General features: G+C 49.6%; 1 protein-coding gene across 1 annotated transcript in view; it reads right to left on the reverse strand.

Moving 5' to 3' along the window:
* Positions 1-20,802, reverse strand: part of EVA1A (eva-1 homolog A, regulator of programmed cell death) — a 47,657-nt gene extending 26,855 nt beyond the window's left edge. The window contains exon 1 of the mRNA XM_081796647.1: positions 20,669-20,802. The gene's annotated coding sequence lies outside the window, so the exon portion shown is untranslated. The remainder of the gene's footprint in view (positions 1-20,668) is intronic.
* Between the last annotated feature and the right edge of the window lie 2,143 nt (positions 20,803-22,945).

Here is a 22,945-nt window from a genome sequence, read left to right on the forward strand (position 1 = left end):
CTCAACCAGGACATCATGGGAAATTCAAAATTCTTTCTCATGAGCAAGAGTTAAAGGGAAGGAGAAGAAGGGGCACCTGGGTGGCTCAGTCGTTAAGCGTCTGCCTTCGGCTCAGGTCATGATCCCAGGGTCCTGGGATCGAGCCCCGCATCGGGCTGCCTGCTCCGCGGGAAGCCTGCTTCTCCCTCTCCCCCTCCCCCTGCTTGTGTTCCCTCTCTCACTGTCTCTCTCTCTCTCTGTTGAAAAATAAATAAAATCTTAAAAAAAAAAAGGGAAGGAGAAGAAGATGGTGAGAGTTTTCTTCTTCTAGAATATGAAGGAATTATGCAGGAGAAATTCGATTTGGTTCACATGGCACCAGGAAACAGAACACAGGCTAATGTCGGAGAAAGCACACAAGCTTCAGGACTGATCAGACCTAAATATAAACCCAAGCTCCATTATCCCATATCTTTAAGACTGGACAAGTTAGCTGACCTCCCTGACCCTCTGTTTCCTCATCATTAAAATGAGGCTGATTCCTACCTCAATCCATCAATCAGCATCTAAGCAGAAAAATAGAAACTGTTTCAAGTATTTGCAACAGAAGGAATTGAATGCAGGGAATGGATTGCAATGATAAAGATAGAAGAACAGGTGGAAGGTGACAGAGAAGCTGAGGGATGAAGCCTGACATGATAGATGACAAAGTCAACAGTTTAAAGAACTTCTCAAATTGACATAATTTTAAAAAGAAGAAATTAATTGGAATAAGGATGGGGCCATGAGGCAATCAAGAGATCAGCAACAATGGGCAGCAGATGGTTGAAGGGACAAAAGGGACCCAGGAGCCAGGGTCACAAGGAAGAATCTGGAACCACAGAAATGTGGGCACTATTAGAAGAGATGCTTGAAGAAGAGAGAGAAGGAGGAAATACTCTGGCCTCCTCCTTTCCTCTACCCTCTAACCTCACACTGGGTTTGGCCAAACCCAGCAGGAAGCCAGAGCACCTTGGAGTCTGAGAAAGGCAGCCTCCAGGTCAGCCCCTACTATCCAGGGCAGAACAGGGATCAGAGGGCAAATAGGCCCCGGTCTGGTCCACCCTGGGGTGTTTGTGAGAATACAGAGCATGTCAATGCCTGACACATAGTAGGTGCTCAATAATGGTAATTCTAACTTTTATGCACCGATGTTATATGATAAGCATTTAAAGGCACATTTTCTCATCACTTTCTATCTAAATATATAGCAACAAAAGCTGGGATATCTGGCTCATGCCACATGGACTCTGCCAAGAATGCTTTTTTTTTTTTTCCCCTCCAAATGAGCTACATATCTGAGAAATGTGAAAATCAGCCTGGTCCTAAAGTTTCATCGTATAAAGCAAATGTTGAATTTCCACAGCTGTTGGCCTCAGCCTACCCAGAGGAATAGTTTCAGTGAAATATTAATCTCTAAGAAAGCCACACTGGGGTAAGACTGCACAGTAATTCAAGCAGCATGTGCAAAATTTATTTAGTGTTGGCCAGGAATGGTTTTAATTATGTGAGGTCTTCAGAATGAGAAGAAAGTGACTGAAGATGTTTGACTAAATCAGTCACAGAGGCTCTGGAGGCTCCCAGCTCCCTCCCCAGTCTCAGTTTATTTCTGCAGGCCCCAAACCATACACACAGAGGAAGCTCCCATGAACCTGGATGATAGCACTGCCAGAACCCGGATGCAACCAGCGGCGAAAACCACCAAGACAGGAAGCATCAGCACCTGTAGCGCGGAGACCTCCCTGTAGCACGAAAGCCAGGTGTCTGGTTGTGGGAGGATAACCAGGGTAGAACACAGGGAGGGGTGAGAATCCAGAAGGAATTTTCAAACCCTGGGAGGCAGTGTGCAAGATGCTTTCATCAAAGGTCCCAGGTGGATACAAGGTACAGAGTGTGCTATGCACCTGCTGGACACCTCCCATTTCCTGGAAGTCACTTGGTGAGGTGTGGTGTTGGACTTGAAGTAGCACCTAGGAGTGGAGAGAAGGCCGGGATCCAGCCCTAAGGACAGTACACGCCCTGAGGACTGGGCCTTCCAGACAGCAGAGTGGAGCCAGTCCTATGGGCCTTAAAAATGGTCACCGACCGGAAGCTGCAAGGTGTCCCGTAGGCTGGTGGGACAAAGGAAACCCAGAAATTATCTTTGGAGACTGGCTTTCTGCCTCTGGGTTCTGACCATGGATTCTAGGGCCCTGGCACCAGCCTGGGGGCAGGGGTTTCTGTCCCAGGAGGGCCGATGTGGATAAGAACATAAGAAAGAGGACAGGCATTTGAGAAGACAAGCAAAGGCTGGTCCTGTGAGGGGCTAGAGATGGACACCAAGGTTCTCATCATTAGCCCTAGGTCAGCCCATGAGGGGGTCAGTATTTAGTGCCTCAGGTCAGATAAGCCTGGGTGCCAAAGCGGGGCTGGTCCACGCCAGGAGGAGTGGGGCCGGGAGCCTGACCTCAAAGGGAGAGTCCAGAACGCTGAGGTTGGAGGAGGGGAAATGGGAGTCTCCACTTGGATTTGCCAGAGATCTCTCCAGCCCAGCATGTCCTAAATCCATTCCCCCGCCCACCTGTTTCCTCTTTCTCTACAATGTGCATAATCCCCTGAGCCTCCCAATCACTCAGGGTCAGACTTGGGGGTTATCATGGGCCCTTCCTCTCCCTTGCCCTGAAAATTCTACCCCCTATCCCTTCTGACTCTCCATGCCCTCTGCCACTTGCCTGACTCAGAAAAGCCTCCCTTTTCTCCACCCCCCCCACCCCAACATCATATATTGGTGCCAGGCTGAGCACTCGGAAACAATGTTCTAATAATGCCACTCCTCTGTCCTAAAATCACCACCTACAGAGTCACATTCTTTCCAACACAGCCCAACATCCAAGCAAATGGAATCACTCCCTACCTCGTGTACTTCCCAACCAGTTCTACCTCTGGGTTTCACTCTGCTGAATGTACTTCTCCACTTATTGTATTTCTGAGTCCTACCCATCCTTGCAGATCAACGTCACATCACCTCCTGCGAGAACATTCTTTGATCCGCCCCGGCATATACAATTGCTCCCTCTTTTGGACTCCTGTAAACCTGTGTGCCAATCTTTAGCATATAGCAAAAGTGTTTGCTTTTTATATTTTGCACTAAGCTATAAGCTCTTTGAAAAGAGGGGCCTTACATCATATTCTCCTTCATGGAGGAGGCCGAGGAAGATCCAGGAACACTGAGTTTGGCCGAAATGTAGGAAATGCAAAGAAGTCTGGGGGAATCCCATTGGAAAGGAAGGCTGGAGGCTCACTGTGGCCCTGGAACGCTAACTGCAGGTGTGTGGGAGTCCTCAGCTGATGTGTGCCCTGACTGAGCTTACCAAATGGAGAGGAGAAGGCCCATGACTGAACCCTGGAGGAAACCAGCCTGCCAGTGTCCGCTGGAGAAAGAAGAAACGGTCATGGGGACTGGAAGGAAGTGGTCAGAATCACAACATGCGTACCACACTGGGCATGAAAAGAATTCCAGCCCTGTGGGTCAGCCACACAAGCATGTGCTTGAGTAATTCTGACCAAATCCTGTGTGGCTTTCTCTTCAGAATGGCAAGTGGGGCCAGACAGGCTGGCAGATTGTGGCTCCTTAATGAAGGCCATTAAGAAAGGCGATCCACTTGCCATTGTATTCCTAACCAGTATTCCTCAAGCAGAGACTTCAGTCCACCACCGGTGGGTCCCCCAAGTCTGGTCTCTCTGAGGCATCTGCAAATGTGGGGACTCACAGAAATAATGCCCCACCGAGAAGCACTCAGATGGGCACAAGAAGCATTGCTAGTCATCTGACTCTGGTCTGTGTGGGCCTCCTGGCCCCAAGCTGACTTCTCGGTCCACTGCAATTATTAAAACCAGAGCATAAGTCAGAAGGGTGGAGCCAACACCCTGACGGCAGGGAGTCTGGAAGTCCAGTGTAGTCCCTCAGGGAGCTGTGGGAAAGAGAAATTCGAGGCAGGAGGAATGCCAGCCTTCCTTGGCAGGAACTGTGTCGATCCCTGGGGACACCGGCAGCTTCCACCCAAGACCTTCCTGATGGCTCTTCGCCAGGGGGAGCTAGTCCCACAGCCACACGTGACCTGCTGTGTGCCAATTCAATCCATGCAGAAATATGCTGAGCATCTGGAAGGTGAAAATTCCTGAGCTGGGCAGACATCTCTCTGACTGCAACAAGGAGGCCTGCCCCAGCCAGCTCCGCAGCCTCCCTGAAACCCCAACGGTCTCCCGCCTCACTCCAATACACTAGAGCTCAACCGATGTGTTTCAAAGGGTCCACAAATGTTTGAGTCCAATTACATTTTTTTAAATGTTTTTTTATTTTTTTTAAAGATTTTATTTATTTATTTGACATAGAGAGACACATCGAGAGAGGGAACACAAGCAGGGGGAGTGGGAGAGGGAGAAGCAGGCTTCCCGCAGAGCAGGGAGCCCAATGCGGGGCTTGATCCCAGGACCAAATGGAGATATAAGCAGATATAGTCAAATGTGTGATATGTCAAATGTGAACAATCACAGACCCCATGAGCTGCAGGTTAATATGCCCACTTCAGAATAAAGGTTCTCCTGCCAAAACAGTGCATACGTTTGAACACATGTAATTAATTAGGAAAGCCACAGTTCCAAAAATATCTTTTAACAATTCAGACCCAAGCAAGTCTTCTCATGCTGTAAAATCATGCGTGCAAGGGCTCTACCACCCCCCTGGCTCACGTGGGCCGTACTCAATTAAACGCCAGGCAAGCCTCAGGGATACCCATTGAGTGCATGCTCCTATCAAGATATAATTGTACACCGTGCAGTAATGAGTGATCACACAACATGCTGCACCGGGTGTCGTTGGTAGCTTTAGTGCTTGTTTTATTCTTAGAGTGTTTGGCAGGCTTTTAAAATTCCAACTCAGGGGCGCCTGGATGGCTCAGTCGGTGAAGTGTCTGCCCTCAGTTCAGGTCATGATCCCAGGGTCCTGGGATCGAGCCCCGCATCGGGCTCCCTGCTCAGCGGGGTGTCTGCTTCTCCCTCTCCCTCTGCCCCTCCACCCTGCCTGCTCATGCTCTCTCTCTCTTGCTCTATCTCAAATAAATAAATAAAATCTTAAAAATAAAAAGAAAATAAAATTCCAACTCAGCAATGCAGGGCCACGCTGTTACCATTCCTCCTATAGCTGACAAAGTGAAAGTGATAACTGGCAAATTAATGGCAAATTAATCTTTCGCTTTTTCTTCTTCCTTTCTTTTTTCTTTTTCTTTCTTTCTTTCTTTTTTTTTTTTGCTGTGTTAAAGGCTTTAAGTGATAGTAGAGAGAAACAGGCACTGAAGCTTCTGAAAAAAATTTTAATAACATAATATTTCATAATGATACAATATGTTTTGGGGAAGTATTTTCTGTCAAACAAAGATATAAATTGGTTGAAGAACCTGTTTATCTATTCCTTTCAATTAGATCCTTTATTATTAAGGAATGCAAACAGTTGTCACATAGTGTTTGTCACTATGTCAACATTAAAACCAGTTTTTCCTACATTCCTCTTTCAAGGTTCTGGGTCATCTGAATCAGAATAACCTGAATCTGCAAGGTATCCTGTTTAAAAGTGTTATTACTTCCAACGGCTGGCAGTCACAATTTTCTCAAGGCCGTACAGTTAATACAAAATACAGGGATGCATTAATAGTGAGGATGCTTTGAGGCTTCAACTGTCATTCCAAACCTTCCATTTCAAATTTTCATGTTCATTTATCATAACAGTCTCACTGTTTTCATTAATTAACTGTACATTATAAGCTAGAATTATCACATAAAATAACATATACAACAAAATATTGGGTTTTTTCTGTTTCACTCATTGATATGCCATGTAAGATTTCATTTAAAGAGTTTTAATGCTAAAAAAACTTTTTAAATCACTATGTCAGTCCATACATAGGAGAAACCCAATATATTCAGTGGGAAGGGGTTAAAGAAATAGATCTTCGTCATTAGAAGGGCAGAAACTAGATAAGAGTTGGTGTGCTTCCTCAGAGCCCCAGGTACAAACTTGGGGCTCAAGAAGATGATTGTTGAATTAATCAGTGTAGCAGAAATGGCATGTCCCTCACTCCTAATATTGGGAGAGGGAGACGTTTTGGAAATGGAGACACAGAAAAGGCCATGGAGGCAGTTTTGCTTGTCCTAGAAGAACAATCTTCCCACGGGCAAGGAAACAGACCTTTTTTTTGTGGGAAGCAGGGCAGACCAGAGAGATGACAGTGAATGGGTAGCCCACCTGTGGCCAATGACCATCAGGGCCAGCAGAGCTGAGGTGTCGGCATAACGGAATGAACGTCAGGAGCAGTGAGGTCTCTGGACTTGTGGTAAGAGGTGGTCAGACATATGACTTGGCGGGGGGGCGGTGGGGGAGGAGTCCAAAGGAAAAGTGCAGCTGGAAGTGAGCAGAAGCAAAGCACAGACTAGGAATCATTCATTGATTCATTCACTCACTCATTCATTGATTAAGCACCTAGTAAACACAAGCATACTACTAGAGGCTGGGGTTATAGAGATAAACAAGCCTCAATCAGTGTCTCTCTGGTAGAGAGGAATATTGTTCCCAAAGGGGAGCACAGGGAGCAAAGAAAGGATGGGGGGCACGAAGAAGAGGCAGCCCCAGACGTGAGTCTCAAAGAAGAAACAGGAGTTAATCAAATGGATAATAGCTGTGAGGGACATGCCATTTCTGCTACATTGATTAATTCAAATCATCTTCTTGAGCCCCAAGTTTGTACCTGGGGCTCTGAGGAATAATAGCTGAGGATGGGGAAGGGGGAGCACATTCCAACAGAGACAGCATTCACGTAGAAAGATGAGATTTGAGATGGAAATCTATACAGTTGGCAAACAGCAGGAGGAGCAAAAGGAATGAAGCACAAAGTGAAAGGAAAGGAACAGCAGGAGATGATGCTATTGAAGGGGCCTGGTGTTCTCTGTTAGGGAGCTTGAACTCTTTCCTGTCAGCACTAGGGAGCCAAAGAAGATGTTATGCTGGGGACAGCACAGTATTCAGAATCTGCATGCACACTTCCCTTTGCAATTGTTTTACTCCATTTGCTTGTGTGACCTCCCACGAGAACTCCCTGAGAAAGAAACTGTCTTTGTCACCTTTTTCATCTTTACATCCTTGGAGCCTAGTGTCATGCCTGGAATGCAACAGGAGCTCAACATGTACGTCATATGAACTAGTAAACGAATGAGCAAAGGGCAATGTAGGGAAAGCAGAGCCTACGAGGACAAATGCAGTTGAGTATGGCCTAGAGAACACTGCCAAGTGCAGAGGCTGAGAAGTCAGGATGGGAAACCATCTGAAATGTGATAAATGTGGAGTAGAGACAGAATCCATATGTTCCCAGTAGCATGTAGAGGAAGTAGACAGAAAGATGACCACAGGTGAAGATACCTTGGAGTGGGATCGGTCACCTTGGCCTCGGGAAGCAGTCCTGAACTCCTGGGCTGTGTTATGGGTTGAATTGTGTCCATCAAAAAAAAAAAAAAAAAAGATATGGTGAAGTCTTAACCTCAGTACCTCAGAATTTGACCTTGGAAATAGGGTCTTTGCAGGTTAACCAGGTTAAGATGAAGCCCTTAGGGTGGGCCCTCATCCGATATGACTGGTGTCCTCATAAAAAGGGGAAATTTGGACACAGACACACACAGAGGGAAGACAATGTGAAGACACAGGTAGAAGACAAAAATGCTACCGGAAGTTACCTGGTTACCGGAAACCAGGGAGAAACCTGGAACAAATGCTTCTCTGGTGGTTTCAGAAGGAGCATGTCCCTGCTGATACCTTTTCTGGTCTCCAGAACTGTGAGACAATACATTTCTGTTGTTCTAAGTAAGCCATTCAGTTTGTGGTACTTGATTATGGCAGCCCTAGCAAAATAATACAGGCTGGTAGTCAAAACAGATCAACACTTGCGGCAGACACCTGTGTTTATCTCCCCAAAAGGCATCTGCCTCTCCTCCTTGCTGCAGGAGCCCCACTTTTGTTTGTGTCCATCCGCCGGGGCCCAAGGCCCGGGTCATGCGATTGATCCACGTCAATCATGGTGGTCTCTTGCCATTCCACTTACCATGCGACCCAATTCTGGTCACTAGGTCTCACTAAAAGGACTGCTGTATCCACAGCATAATTCAATTGTTCTTGGCTACCTCTCTGTCTCCACAGTCTTGTTTAAAAAATGAAAGGCAGAGACTGTCTCTAGCTGAATCTGGCAGACACTAAATTAATGATCAGTGGGGTTTCTAGACAACCCGATGGAGCTGGTAACTGAATTGATTTCCTTGACCACACCTTGTCAGGTCTGTCCTTTCAGAGGCTAACACTGACCTCTCGGGTTTAAACCTACAAGTTTTCCCTTATCTGATACTATTACCTCAATGTGACAAATGTCTCCTGGGTATCTATATCAGCCAGTGAATCAGACAATATTCTAATCTAGGCACTTAAACTCAGGAATTTCTTCATCCATAACTTAATGCCACACCGTCTCCTCCATACAGTAACATGCACAAATCATCAGGCTAGAACCGTACGTCTGGGTTTGAGTTTTGCTGCACGTCCTTTGTCAAACACAGAAGAATAAGCTAACAGTTTCTGCAGCTAAAACACACATCCAGTCCTTGCTGTGCCGGAGGCTAATTGAGAACCTTAAAGGGCGGAATGGGTCTTCACAGGGACAGAAAGAAGGGAGAGGAGGGGGCTGGGAGACTTAGGGAGTAGGGCTTCATGCCACACCCCGCAAGGAGGGGAGAAGACTACATTTAGGAAGGGCACACTAGATCTGGGCTCAATATCAGCTCCACCATGTACCAGCTCTGTGACTCTGGGCAAACGACTTCGGATTTCTAAGCTTCGGTTCGGAAAATAGGAAATACAGCTTAGTATTCTTAAGAATTATGCTTAACAATGAGGTCATCTATGTAATGCACCCAGCATGGTGTCTTGTGACCAGCGGGTGACCTCCCAGGACATGTGCATGGTTCTGAGTCACACACACAGAATGTCTGAGATTTTTTTTTTTTCCTTCACTAGAAGAACTAGTCCACTGAACATTAAAGAAACAACGAGACATGTTCCCATCAAATGGGTCATGTAGTCCTGTCACTTTTACCTGGAAGCATGTCACAAACCATTTCTCCCCAGGATCTTTCATCTAGTTAAATTAAAGCAATGGTTCCTAACTGGTCTCCCTACCTCCATTCTCTCCCCATCCTCCAGTCCAACCGCCAGGGAGCCACCAGAATGATCATTCCAGAGCAGGGATTGGTAAACTACAGCTCACAGCAAATCCAGCCCACTGCCTGTTTTTGTGTATAAAGTTTTATTGGAACGGAGCCATGTTCACTTGTTTATGTCCTGTCTATGGCTGTTTTGCACTCACTCTACCGGCAGAGCTGAGTAGTTGCAGCACAGACTGTATGACCTGCAAAGCTTACAATATTTATTCTCTGGTCTTTTACAGAAAAACTTTGCTGGACCCTTGGTAACTTGTTCTAGAACACACTCCTCGGTAACTCACCACTCCCTCCAGTGAATTGCCTCCAAGAGAAAATCTATGTTGTGTGAGTTGGCCCTTCCCTATTTTCCTCGCTCCCCTCCCCCTATTCCCCCCTGCAACCTAATCTCCATCCTCGCTGAATGAGCATCCTCCAAACACACCAGGTTCCCTTCCCCCAGAACACCTCTATTCCCTTTCCATATAGAAGATTTCGACCTATTCTTTGATATTCCTTCCTTTATGAAACCTTCCAGCACTGCCCCCTCAGCCCTATCCAAAGGCACTCCTTCCTTGGAAATGATATCCCACCAATAAATGGCACGTTGTATACACTATGGGTCTTCATATCTGTCTTCCTCACTAGACACCCCCACGCTAAACTGTCTTCTCTCTCTCTCCCTCTTGGAGCACCCTGTTCTTTCCCAGCACAGCACTTACCAAAGTTTGTAATCATACATTTCTTTGTGTCTTTATCTCTTTAATGTCTGTCCCCTAACAATTGTGAGCTCTAAGAAGGCGGCCACTAAGACTTGTTGGATTCACCACATTACTGTCCTGTAGCCTGGAGCCAGCCACATAGTAGTTGTTCAGTTTGTTGAATGAGCAAATGATTGGACGAATGAAAAAAAAATTATTTTGCTAATAAATCAAATACAAATGAAAGAACCGAAGGCATCAAAGCTGTTACTTTCTGACCATGCCAGATCCTGCCTCTCAGACCCTTCAGGTACTCCCACGGCCAGACAGTAGCACCGGTAGCTCTGTGGATATTTGGAGCATGAATACAAACCCTCATTCTTGGAATCAGTGTGCAACATGTACATGGCCCCTTCCCATATCGGTAAATTCGGATTATGTGCAATTGGAAGAAAGCCATATGTAGGATTACATCATTGAGTCCACGTTTGCACTGAACTATGTGCTCTCCTGGCCATATCCTCCTGAAGGACATCCTCTACTCCTTGTCTATTGAGGAAAGATGGGCAAGACTCCCGGGAGCTTTTTCCTCTCTGTCTCTAGGGAGAGTGTCCTGTCTGTCCATCACACCCATACCCAGCCAAAGGGTGAGAGACCTGGGTGGGACAGGATGGGGAGGAGGTTAGGCTGGAATGATCCTTCCCTGGATCACTCACACCATGTCCTCTAGTACTAAGGGAACCTTCAAGGTTGAAATGTGACTCTTGAAAGACGTACTGTTCACTTTTCTTGAAATCCAGAGGTCAAGATCAAGCAAATAATTCAGCTAAGTTGCTGCTTCATGTAGAGAAAAAAATATGCCAAGGCCATTTCCTGTGTGGCCTTTCTGATTCTGGACAGTGTCTCTCTGAAAGCCCCATCCATAAAGGCCCTCTGTGGAGGTAGGTGCATTTCTCTGAGATGTATCCAGGAAGAGCAAAGATGCCATTTCAACCAAGGCACATTCATGAAGTTGGCAGCCAAACCCTCATTCTACCCTTGAGCCTCTGGGATGTCAGCACTGTGAACTAAGGCAGATCTGAATTTCTTGTTTAAGTCAGGCTCTTAACCCTCTGTGGCATCTACCTCTGGTCTGAACAACAAAAGAATCCTATGTATTAAAACACAGAGATTGTCTTTGGCTCTAGATAAATATATCTTCTCAGGGCCTGTTGGACCTGTGTCCTTTAAGCCTAGTAATAAAGCATTTATAAGAAAATGTCCGTCTTGTCCATTATTAAGAAATTCAGTGGCAGTAGCCAAATCATCTAGGGTCATTCTAAGTGTAGGGTTGTCACCCCAGCAAACCACCTTATAATAGTCTTCCAATTCCTATAAGATCCAAGCAACTCTGTCTCCTGCAGATTCACCTTCACCCTGATCTCCTTTCCCAGCAGTGTGGGGATGGGGAGGGGCACCGGCTTTGAAATGGACAAGAGACACGTGATGTGGAGCCCCAGCACACTGTGCTCTCTCAGAGAATATTTCAAAGACAAATTCAGTAGATGATGTATTATACATGAATCTGATATGATCTGGATTTAAGCACACATGATGACTCACACTGGGCACTGTGAAAAACATTTTCTCTACTCCCCCTAACAAAAGCTAAAGATCAGAAACACCTATCAGGAGCTTCTTTAGTGATCTCCAAACAACCACATGGAAGCTGTCTGGAACATGGGGAGAAATATTAAAAATCTGTGTGAAAAAGAATAACATAGAGATTCTCCCAGTGTGTATACTGCATTTACGGCCACTCTGTGGGGCCCACTCTGGCTCCGTCCCTCCCCTTGTATATAATAACAGGTCTTCCCATCTCTGAAACACTCCTTCTACCCAAAACCTCTTTCCTGTTACTTCCAAAGCCAAGCTTCTAGAAAGAATTGCCTACACTTGGTATCACCACCTCCTTACCTCACATTTGTTCCTTAAGCCACTTCATCTTTCAAACTCCCCTCACCAAGTCACCAATAGCTCCCCTATTCGAAAATCCATGGATATTCCACTTCTTTTCTTAGTGGATTTCCACATCACTTGATGTAATTGATTCCTCCCTCCTGGACACTCTCCTCTTCCACACAGTAGTCTCCCATCTCCTCCCTGCCTCTCTGCCTGGCCCCTCCCTGCTGCCTACAAACGGAGAGCACAAGCCCGGATCTGACTGCCTGGGCTAATATCCCAGGTCTATTACTTATTGCTGTATAACCTCGGGCAAGTGACCTACTGTCCCTATGCCTCCATTTATTCATTTATAAAGCAGGTACAACAATCGTCTTCCCTGACAATGGTTGTTGAGAGGATTAAGGCACATCAAGTACTTAGAACACACAGTATAGACTCAAAAAGCATTAGCCATCCTAATTCTCTTCCCATGCTCTCTCTCTCCTTGGGCAGCTGAGCCATACCATGATTTCATTACCTCTTGTTAAAAGTTTGCCCTTGAACCTTCTTTAAGACTTCTCTCCTGAATGTCAAACCTACAAACCATGTGCCCACTAGACTTGTCTCCCTGGCCATCCCTACGATGCTTCAAGTTCAGTTTGTCTGAAACTGAGCTCATCATCTTTTCCTGCAAATGCTGCTCCCTCCGTCCACCGCCCACCTCCCTCCTCCTCTTCCCTCCTCCTCCTCACCATCAAGTCTCCTAATGCATAGCCCCACTATCTTTCCTCTTGGTTGTCCAGGCCAAAATCCCAGAGCCATCCTAGACTCCTGCCCTTCCCTTACTCCCCCGCGCAATCAGTCACCAAACTCCGTCAACTTTATTGCCAAAGTATTTCTTGAGCCTGTGCCCAAATCCCCACCCTTATGGCCAATGTCTCTAGAGCCTCATTATTTCTCACTGGATAACAATAAATAACCATACTACTAAAAATAATTCTCACCACTATTATCACATACTGATTATGGATCGGTCATGGTAGCAGACACCTCACATACTTCATCTACATAATTCTGAACACCACCCATCCATGACAGAGAAATTGGGAGTCCCTGTCTTCAGATGAGAAGACGGAAGCTCAGAGAGGTTTAATAAATAGCCTGTTACACAAAGACGCGAAGACATTGTGGGGCGGGGACATAGACAGAGGTCTGTCTGACTCCAAACCCCAGGCTTTTCCCACTCTTGAAACTACAATGGCGTCCTAACCCATCTTCCTGCCCCTATCTCATTCCTCTCCAATATCGGCTCTATCGCCAGAGGGGTCTATTTTTACAATGAAACTCTGACCCAGTCTCTCCTCTGTGTGAAATCCTGTAGTACCTCCCCAGCGCATACAGAATAAAATCCAAATTCTTCAGCAAGACTCTTCCTGAAGTGGCCCCTTTGCTCGTTTACAGATCTGCCTCCCTTCTCTCCGTCCACACTCACTCCCTTGCTTTCTTGGAGCACAGCCGGCCTGCTCATCTGGCCGGGCAGTACCTCTTCCTGGTCTCTCTGCCTATGATGTCCTTCTCCTCAGCCTGGATCCCTCCATCTCAGCCTCCTGGACGCGTGTCCTCTTGGACTCACCTGCTATCCAAGCTGAGTGTCGGTGCCCCTCCTCTGGATGCCTACCACACTCAGTGAGTGTGTCTAGCACAGAATTTTACAGTGGCACAACAGTCATTGATCGAGCACCTACTCTATGCCAGAGCTCATGGTAGCCTCCAGGGATTCGGAAATCAAGACATACATATGTCTTGCATTCAGACAACCTACTTTAATGAGAGAGATTGGATAGCAAAATGCTGAATTCCTATCTCTGAGTGTCCCATGTCCACGCTGGACTGCTGAGGTTCTTGAGCAAAAAGAGTATCTTGTTCTTCCCCGTGTCCCCAGGGCCTAGAACTGTGCCTGGCACACAGGGTGCAGCAAACACTGACAGCTTCAGCTGAGCAGACACAGCAAAGCCACAAAGCTGTCTCTGCGAGCGCAAGCCTACATCCCCAGGGACGCCCTCCACTGTCACGGGTGTCTAACTGTCCAGGTCAGTGTTTTCCATATTTCTGCAACATCCTCACAGTGCACCCTGCTTTGACACGCGGCAGGGTCTACTGCTGGAGAATCTCCAGGCCGACCATCCCTGCCCCACGTAGTTGACCCAAAGGGACCAGGTCCACACAGCAGAAAAGTGTCAGTGCCGACTCCCCTTCCAGTGCTCATTCTGCCCACCCACAGTCTCGCCGGCACATCTCACTGGAGCACGGAAGGGAGCTGCTGTCAGAGCGCGCTCACCCAAGTGGCACAAAGGACAGGAGCTTCCGGAAAATAATGCACGTGTCTTCCAGTAAGAGACCCTTCCTGCCCCTTCCCATGGGCTGCCGTGGCCTGTCTTGTCCCGACAAGGTGAGCGAGTAAAAGGACGCGTCAGCTGTGTTTGTGGAGGAAGACAGCTTAGGCAGCCCTTTTGATCGGGGTCTCTGTGCAGAAACAAGATCCCCTGACATCTGTTCCCGGTGGCTACTGAGCGTAGGAATGACACGGCAGGAGGGCACAGGGCAAAGGGGAGAGGCTTACGTTACAGCAGGTGTTTTGTAAAAAGCCTTCCTTCCCCACACAAGTTTACAGTTACTTCTCCGCTGAGCAGCATTTCCGCCTCCTCTCACCTTAGAGGACAAAGTGCAAGCTGCCCGGATGATCAAAGACGAGGTGAGAGGGGGACAGAGGTGCTGATCCCCAGAGCAGAGAGCTTACAACTGCTTCAAACTCCCAGCAAGGCAAGGCTGCAGACACCAGGCAGGGGAGAGGAAAGGGGGAAAAAGGAGGAGGACGTGGTCATTCCCACTCCCAACTCACCCCCACAACCCACACACCTGGACTTGCCTTCTTGCAAACCAGATTTCCTAAAAGCATCTTCGATGATCACATGACCATCCCGAAACTGACTGCAGCAGTGGTGAAGGGCTTGGAGTCCAGGGGCCTGATCGGATCCCAGGTCTGCCTGTCAGCTGTGGGTGGGATCCTGATTCCTCCTCCAACACCCACCTCAGAAGGTGGTTGTGAGGGGCGCCTGGGCAGCTCAGTCGTTAAGCATCTGCTTTCGGCTCAGGTCATGATCCCAGGGTCCTGGGATCGAGCCCCGCATCGAGCTCCCTGCTCCGCGGGAAGCCTGCTTCTCCCCCTCCCACTCCCCCTGCTTGTGTTCCCTCTCTCGCTGTGTCTCTCTCTGTCAAATAAATAAATAAAATCTTAAAAAAAAAAAAAAGGTGGTTGTGAGGAGCAATGCCATGAAAGCAAGTCAAGTCCTTAACACGGTGCTGGCACCCACCCCGGGGGCTACTATTAATTATCGCCTACTAGCCACTTGCCCCGGAGGGATGTTGCCCTCAGAAGGGACCACCCCTCCCTCAGGCTCTGTTCCCCGACCCCATGAGGGAGCCTGCCTCTGCCCCCACGTCATCTCTGTCGCGGCACTAGCACACTGTGCCGTGTTGGTCGGGTTTCTTGTCCATCTCTCCATTCAGGCATGAGCATCTTGGCGGTCAGGATGGGACTTACATGCTGGGACATTCATCCACTCATTTCTCACTTACTGAGTGCCTCCCACGTGCCAGGGGTCACTGAGTGGTGAGTAAATGAGGCAAGTCTTGGGATGACCTACAGAAACATCTATATCCATGGTCCAATCAGCAAGCATATGTACCCATCACCCGTGGTGAGCCCTTTGCAAACCGCTTTGGGGTCAAAGAGCACTGCAAAGGGGAAGACAGCTCGCACTCAGGGAACGTGGCAGCCCTGGCAGTTGATCTACGAGGCCACGTGCTGGATTTCCTGTAAAGCAGAGCTGATCAACAACCCCACCCCACCCCTCTCTCTCCTTTCCTCCTCCCTCCCTCTCTAAGTCCAGAGAAACCTAGCAATTGTTTCAGACTTTTGGATGCTCTAAAGGTAACGTTCAAAAGCCTAGACTCAGGAGGGGCCATCCACATAGTTCATCAGCCAGGGCTTGAAAAGAACAAAACAACCCACAACCACCATTGCAGCTTTGTTTGTGAGACGGGTTTCTTTGCTTACTGGATGTCCCTCCCACAGCCCCTGGGCTCTGGTCCCATTGCCCTGGAGGAAACAGGCCAGTAGAGACAGGAGAGCCATCATGCAAAGAGCTCAGTACACCTAAGCTTAAAATGCCCCCTCCATTGTCTCCCAACAAACAGGAACGGACTCCCTATGGCTGAAAATTTAGTCACACCCCCGCCCAAGGCCCCATCACCAGCCCCCATCTTCACACACCTTGGCCTCTGTCAGGCCCTTCCTAGGATTTGTACCACATACATGCAGTTTCCTGTCTGTCACACCTATGCTCACTAGTCCCCCACCCAAACCCAGCAAGCTCCTACTTCTCCATTAAGACCCAACTCCAATATCCTCTTCTCTCTGAAACCTCTCCTGACTCCCTCGTGGCTGGTGCCTTTTGGCCCCCAATTCTCTGCTCTTATCTCTTCTCCACTTGACAGTCTGATGACCTGTTCATGTGTCCCTCACACATCACGGACTATGACCATGATGATAAGGACCATGTCCTCTTCATGTTTGTGTCTCTGGCACCCAACACCAGCCACTCACCCCATGCATAGTCCAAACCCACCCCGACACTTAAGATCATGTAGTCTAAACCAAATGCTCCTTACAGCACCAAAAAGATTTTCACCTAGAGGCAAACAGTGGAGGTAGATTTCACAGGGAACACAGCCTAAGACCTGAACAGCAGAAGGTAGCTTTCCCTAGAACCAGACACCCAAGCGTCATGAAGAATCTGCCTGCTGGTAGGTGAAGAGGTGCTACTCAAGATGGCAGCCAAGGTGTAATGTTCTGGGCCTCAGTGAAAATGCAGGTGATGTCCCAAAGATCTTGGGTCTGACCTTACTGCAGTCATTAGCACCCAGGGGAATCTGTTTCTCAGATCAGCCAGCTGGTGACCCAAGAGAGGGGCTGATGCCAGGAAGCAGTAAGAGTGTGGTGTCTGGAAGGGAGAAGGCAGTGCTACAGGGGACCTGAGGGGGTCTCTAACGTGTTGATGGACAGGGAGCTTCTCACCTTGCTCCATCCTCAAAGGCAACTTATTAGAGTATTTCTGTGACCCCTAACAAAACGCAAGGCCTTGCACATACCGGGTAACCTCATCCCACTGAAGTTTGGGGGACAACCTGCCAAAACGAGGCAAACTCAGGGGGACCATAGCTGTGTGGGTCAGCTGTGGAAGAAGCCAGAATACACCAACGTGCAGGTATTTGTGCAAGGCCATCTGGCCTACAGAGCAAGTGTCCAAGGGAACAGCGAGGAAGGGGCTCAGCTTTCAAAGGCAGTGCTGGATTCAGGGAAATCAAAGATTCCAAGTTGGTGAAGCGATCACCTGTAAACCTGGTATCCAGTATCACACACAACTCAAATGGGAGGTCAGTGACCAGTTCCAGACCTGGTTCTCCAAAACCCCCTGTGGGTCATTAAATTCTCTTAGCAGGTTTTCCCTTGACTATATAAATGGTCCGTTTAACACTCGGAGAGTAAATGTATTCTGAATCTGATCAAGGTAAGGTGGGAGACCCACCCATCACACGTTCGTTGCCGGATTTCACCAACACTTACGTGCTGGCCGCGCACTGCAAGGGGCACGGGCTTGGAAAGGACAAGCTGGAGTCAGACAGCTCCTCACCCCGTCTGCGCCTCTCTCCCCCGGGCAGGTGTGCTGACCCCACGCCCTCCTCCCCAAAGACTTGGTGCTGTTCTGACCCTAACCCATGGCACACTTAAGGCTCCATTTAGCATCAAGTTCACTGGTGCTGACCCGGCACTGCGACAGAGGACTGACCCCAATGTGCTGTCTCTCTGAGGCTAGGCTCCCAGCAAGGAGGAGAGGAAAAGAACAGGAGCCGTGAAAATCATGGCCCAGTCGTGGATCACAGGTGTGGTAGGGGTGGGAAATCCGGTGGACTTCGGCTCTTATCGACGCACACCACAAACCGCAGCTCGTGTTTACTGAGCGCTTACTCTGTGGGGAGGACCGAGCTAAACCCTCCACCTGCAGAGCGTGAAGCGCGTGAGCCCCAGGCCAGACGTCCGTGTGAATCCTGGCCCTACCGCTCCTCCGCTGTGCGACTTGGTGCAAACTGCTTAGCCTCTCTCTGCCTCCGTTTCTTTGTCGGGAAAACAGGGCAACACCGGCTCGAACTTTAAAGGTTCGTTGTGAGGATTAAATGAGTAAAAACATAAAATGCTAAACTTGAACCCTGTCCTGGCATGGAGTGGCAGTCAGTATTATCCCATCCGTTCGTTATGCCGGGCTGCAGCGAAGACAGATCATTTCTTCCCATTTGACCAATAAGGCTTTGAGAGACTGAGTCAGCTTGCCCAAGGTCACAGAGTGGGTAAGTGGCAAAGCTGGCATTTGAACGCACGCAGCCTGACTCCAAAGCCCGCAAGCTTAACCACCACCATGAGTCCAGCACTGTGTTAGCTACGAGGTACCCAGAGACCAGTGTGGGCATGAGCGAGGGATCCCTATGGGGAAGGGACACTGAAAGAAAAAGGCAGTGGAGGGCCCGAGCTGGGGCAGCAGGGAGTGACCGGGTTGCTTCGGGAAGTGAGGGCTCCTACGCTGGCAGTGGACTGGAGCTCAAGTCTCAGAGAATGATGAGGAATTTGCCAAGGAGGAGGAAGGGCATTCCAACAAGTCGGCACCTAGAATACCAAAACAGTAAGTTGGGTGGTGGTAGGGCAGGCACCTCAAGATGGGAACTAAGGCGAGGCTGGGAAGGTAAGGTGAGGCCTTACCATGAACAGCCATGTGAGCCAACGTCGGAGATAAGATGGGACCCTGCAAGACAGCGATTCGCAAACTTGAGTCTGTACGGGATCTAGCTTGGTTGCTTGTAAACCACCCACAGCTTCCCATCCCTTCTGTTAGCCCTGGGGAGCCAAAGACCGCATTAAGACAATGCAGTCGCATGGTCTGCTGTGGTTTGAACAACAGAATTCTGGTGCTGGACTGAGAGGAGATCTGGGGACAGAAGCTGGTATAATCGGCCAAACTGGAGCAGATAAGAAGATGAGAGCTGGGAATAATAGCACCCTTCATGGACTGATACATTACACCAGGGTTTCTCCACTCAGCACCACTGACATTTGGGGCTGGCTAATTCTTTGCTGTGGGGGGGCTGTCCTGAACATTATAGGCTACTCAGCAGCATCCCTGGCCCCTGCCCACCAGACGAACAGCATCCTCCCCCACTTACATGTTGACAGCCAAAAATGTTTCCAGACATTGCCAGATGTCACTTGGGAGGCTAAAATGGAAACCCCGGTTGAGAACAACTGCTTTAAATCCTCCCATCCCTACTTTACAGATGAGGAAGTCCAGCTGCAGAAAGAAAGGTACAGGAGGGCCTCAGCCAGACTCACACGCTGGTAGTCCGTCTCCAGGGCCTGGGCTCTTAGCCACTGAGCTGAACTGCCTGTCCAGAAAGAGATTCAGGCCAGCCTTCTGGGGCACAATTATGTATTTCTTGAGAGACTGGATGATGAGAAGAGGATGAAAGAGTTAGGTTCACAGGTGAAACGTCAGTGCTTGCCACTGAACTGTGAAGACAGTAGGTACTAAATAAATCGTTTGGATTTGACTAGAATCAAGATGCATTTGCTCAAAAAAGAAAAAGCCTGATTCTCCATGGTATGAGCCAGCGGTAGATGACAGGTTCCTGCTCACTCTGGATAGAGGAAACTCTCTGTAGGGCTGGACATGGGATGTGTGGTATAAATCAGCTGGTACCCAGATCCTAGCTGGGCCCCTTCCCAGCTGTGTGGCCCTGGGACACATTACTTAACCTCTCTGCGTCTCATTTTGCCCGTCTGTAAAACAGGGGGAGGAGTCCCTACTCAGAGGCTTGATGATGTGAGAATTCAGGCAGTTAATAAGAGCAAAACGGCAAGCTGGCACGATGCCGTTGGCCCTCCTCTCCCTCAGAGAGCCATCCTCATTACCTCCCCGCCTCCCTCGCGCCCGGGATTCAGTGCTCCCCCCACTCCTTCCAATCCTGGGGAACCGGGCCAGAGCGGCAAGGAGCGGACTGTGCCCCTCTCCACCAGCAGAGCGTCCCACTGAGGCTTTAGGGGGCGCCAACAGTCTTTCGACTCCCCAGTGCGCTCTGATTTCAGGGTCCTGGGGGGTCGCCAAAAGCGCACGGCGAGCTGGGTGCCTCCAAAGGGAGCGAGATCCGTGGGTTTCAACGCGCGCCCCAGAAATTTCGGGCAGGTTCGCACCCGGCAGGCCCGGGGTCAAAGGCAGTCACTGCCGCGGGCCGGCCCGCTCAGCCCAGGCTCCCGAGGCGGAGGAGGAGCGAAGCGCCGAGATTTGGGCAGGACCCGCTCTCCGAAGCCAGGCTGCAGAGGCAGAGAGCAGAGTTTGCGGATCGAGAAAAAGAAGCTGGGGGCGGGGGAAGCAAAGGGAGAAGAAGAGGAAGAGGAGGCAAAAAAAGAAAGGGCTGGGAAGCCGAGTTCTCTGGGGGACCCAGCCTGCAACACCTGGGCTGGGGGTCAGGAACAAAGCAGCGGCTTCAGGTCAGAAGTGCTCTGGGTGTTTCCGAAGAGAGGCGCTCCGGGGAGGCCCAGGCTGGCTGGGGATGCCTGGCGCCCCTGCGCCCTGGGCGCGCTCTCGGGCGCCGCTTACCTTCGCCGGGGCCGCCGGCGCGCACTTCCGGGGGCTGCGCTCGGGGCGCGCCGGGCCGAGCCGGGGGACCCGGAGCCGATCGCCGCGGGGAGGAAGCGGCCCAGCGGCGCCCGGGACTTGGGCGGGCGCTGACGCCTTGGAGAGAAATCCCAGTGGAGGAGCCGCCGGGGCCGGCGCGGGGCGCGGGGTCCTGGCCTCGGCGCTCACGGGCTGTCGCACCGAGCCCCGCAGACGCTGGAGGAGCCCGAGTCAGTGGGAGGAAAAGGTTGTCTCATTTCCTTCGGTCTCCCCCCTCCTCCACCCCCTCGGCTCCGGACCTGCCCTCCCTCTCCCCCGCCCCCTTCCCCAAGCCCGCGGCCCATGTGGGCGAAGGAAAGACGCGAAACCTGAACGGCTGCGGCGTGCGGCGCCTCCTTCCACGCCAAGTTAGTTCCCGCTCCCCAACTCCTGCCTGCCTCCGCGCGCTTCCGACCCTTTCCAGGGCCCCGCAAGGTTCCCCATCGGCAGTCTCCACCCTGTCCCGGAGCTCTAGCCTTTTCCCCCTGCTGGGACGAGTCCAGATCTGAAAGCAGATCTCCAAGCTCTTGCCAGCATCCATCCTCTCATTCCTGTCCCGTCGCCTGCTTTGAGCCCCGATTAAACCACCCAACCCAGACAGGATATTAGTACTTACTTTGTTAAATTTGATCAACTTTTTTTTTTTTTTTTCCAGTGGGGTGTTTAAAGCCTGATGCGTAATCTCGAAGGAATGTTCATTTTGATCAGAAGGAGAGTAGCTGAGGTCTTTGTTTGGCCTTGCTCGTTCAGAGTTGAGGTTTTGTTTGTTAAATTCAGCAACTATTTATTGAGAGCCCGATCTGCGTTGAGCTGGGCGCTGGAAACGCAGAGATGAACCAGAAGGGCATGTTGTTCCTTGACAGTCGTCGTCGTCGGCGACAGGTACAAGCACAGAGGAGGTCCAGGGATGCCGTGGTCTCTTAAGAGAGAGGTCAGGGACTGGAAGAGCCTTCTGTGGAGTAAAGACAGCATGGGCAGAGGCAAGAAGGAATGAGAAAGCCCCATGAGGAGGCCGTCTGGCAGAGAACGTGGCCAGAGCGGGGACCGGTGGTGGGGAAACAGGGAAGAGAATGTCGAATCAGTCCATCAAGAAAGGATAGGAGCCGCAGGGAGCAGTGGGGTGGAATTGACAGGACCTGGTGACAAGAGCTGCTGGGGGCAGATAAGGAGAGGATGAGGGGAAGAGGTAACTTCCATACCTCAGGCTGGAGTAACCAGTGACCAGTGGATGAACAGAATCCAGCGTGCCTTTTGGCTCTGCTACCCAAGGGTGGGTGTTCCTGAGATCGGCAGTATTGACATCAACTGGTAGCTTATTAGAAATCGGAACTTGCCAGTCCCACTTGACCTACCGAATCAGAATCTACATTTTCACAAGATCTCCAGAGATTCAGATATGCACTAGAATTTTGGGAGCACTGCTCTCTAGACCACTGACCGTGTACTGGAATGACTGTATATTAGACTGTGAAGCCCCTCCTGTATATTAGACACACCTGGGGAGCTTTAAAAACTAGTATGAGGCCCCTGCCGCACCCCCACAAATACTTATTTAACTGGTTTGGGATGATCTCCTTTGAAATGCTTTCCAGATGATCTAATACAGTCAGAGTTGAGAACCACTGTTCTAGACTTGTTCGAGAACTACTTCATTTAACCTTGAAATGTACCTCTTCAGAAAGGGAAAGAACACCCATGTGTAAATGAAAACTTAAAGACTAGTTATCTCGCTCTCACACAGAGTCGACCGGTCTGCTGGAAAGGGCCCTTGTTTCCTAAACTTAATCAGGAAAGCAGATTCTAGCCTCAGATGGCCCCTAAATTACTCTCCGGACTTGGGCACGTACTCCCCTCTCAGGCCTTAGGCTCCTTATCTGTAAAATACACACCTGACTAACTTGCAACGTGCCACGATCAGAGCTTCTAACTCTCCAGCTTTATCAGCAGGCATGGAAGGCGGTGTTGACAAGTGGGTTTTCCTGGTTTTAGTCTTATGTGCACCGGCCCCATGCACAGCCATGCATGAACAGGAGGAAGCCAAGGATTGTGTGCTGAGCACAGGGCCACACACATAATTGGTGTTCAATAAACGTGTGCCAAATGTACGAATAAATAATTAAATACACTGATGCCAAGAGATGGCATAGACTTACCACAGTCTGGCCCTAATCCGGGGCCTCTTCATTTGTCCCCCTAAACTGGAGGAAGGACATCTGGAAA

Source organism: Leptonychotes weddellii, chromosome 10, assembly GCF_054177405.1.
Source record: "Leptonychotes weddellii isolate Sample4059 chromosome 10, ASM5417740v2, whole genome shotgun sequence".
Taxonomy (NCBI): domain Eukaryota; kingdom Metazoa; phylum Chordata; class Mammalia; order Carnivora; family Phocidae; genus Leptonychotes; species Leptonychotes weddellii.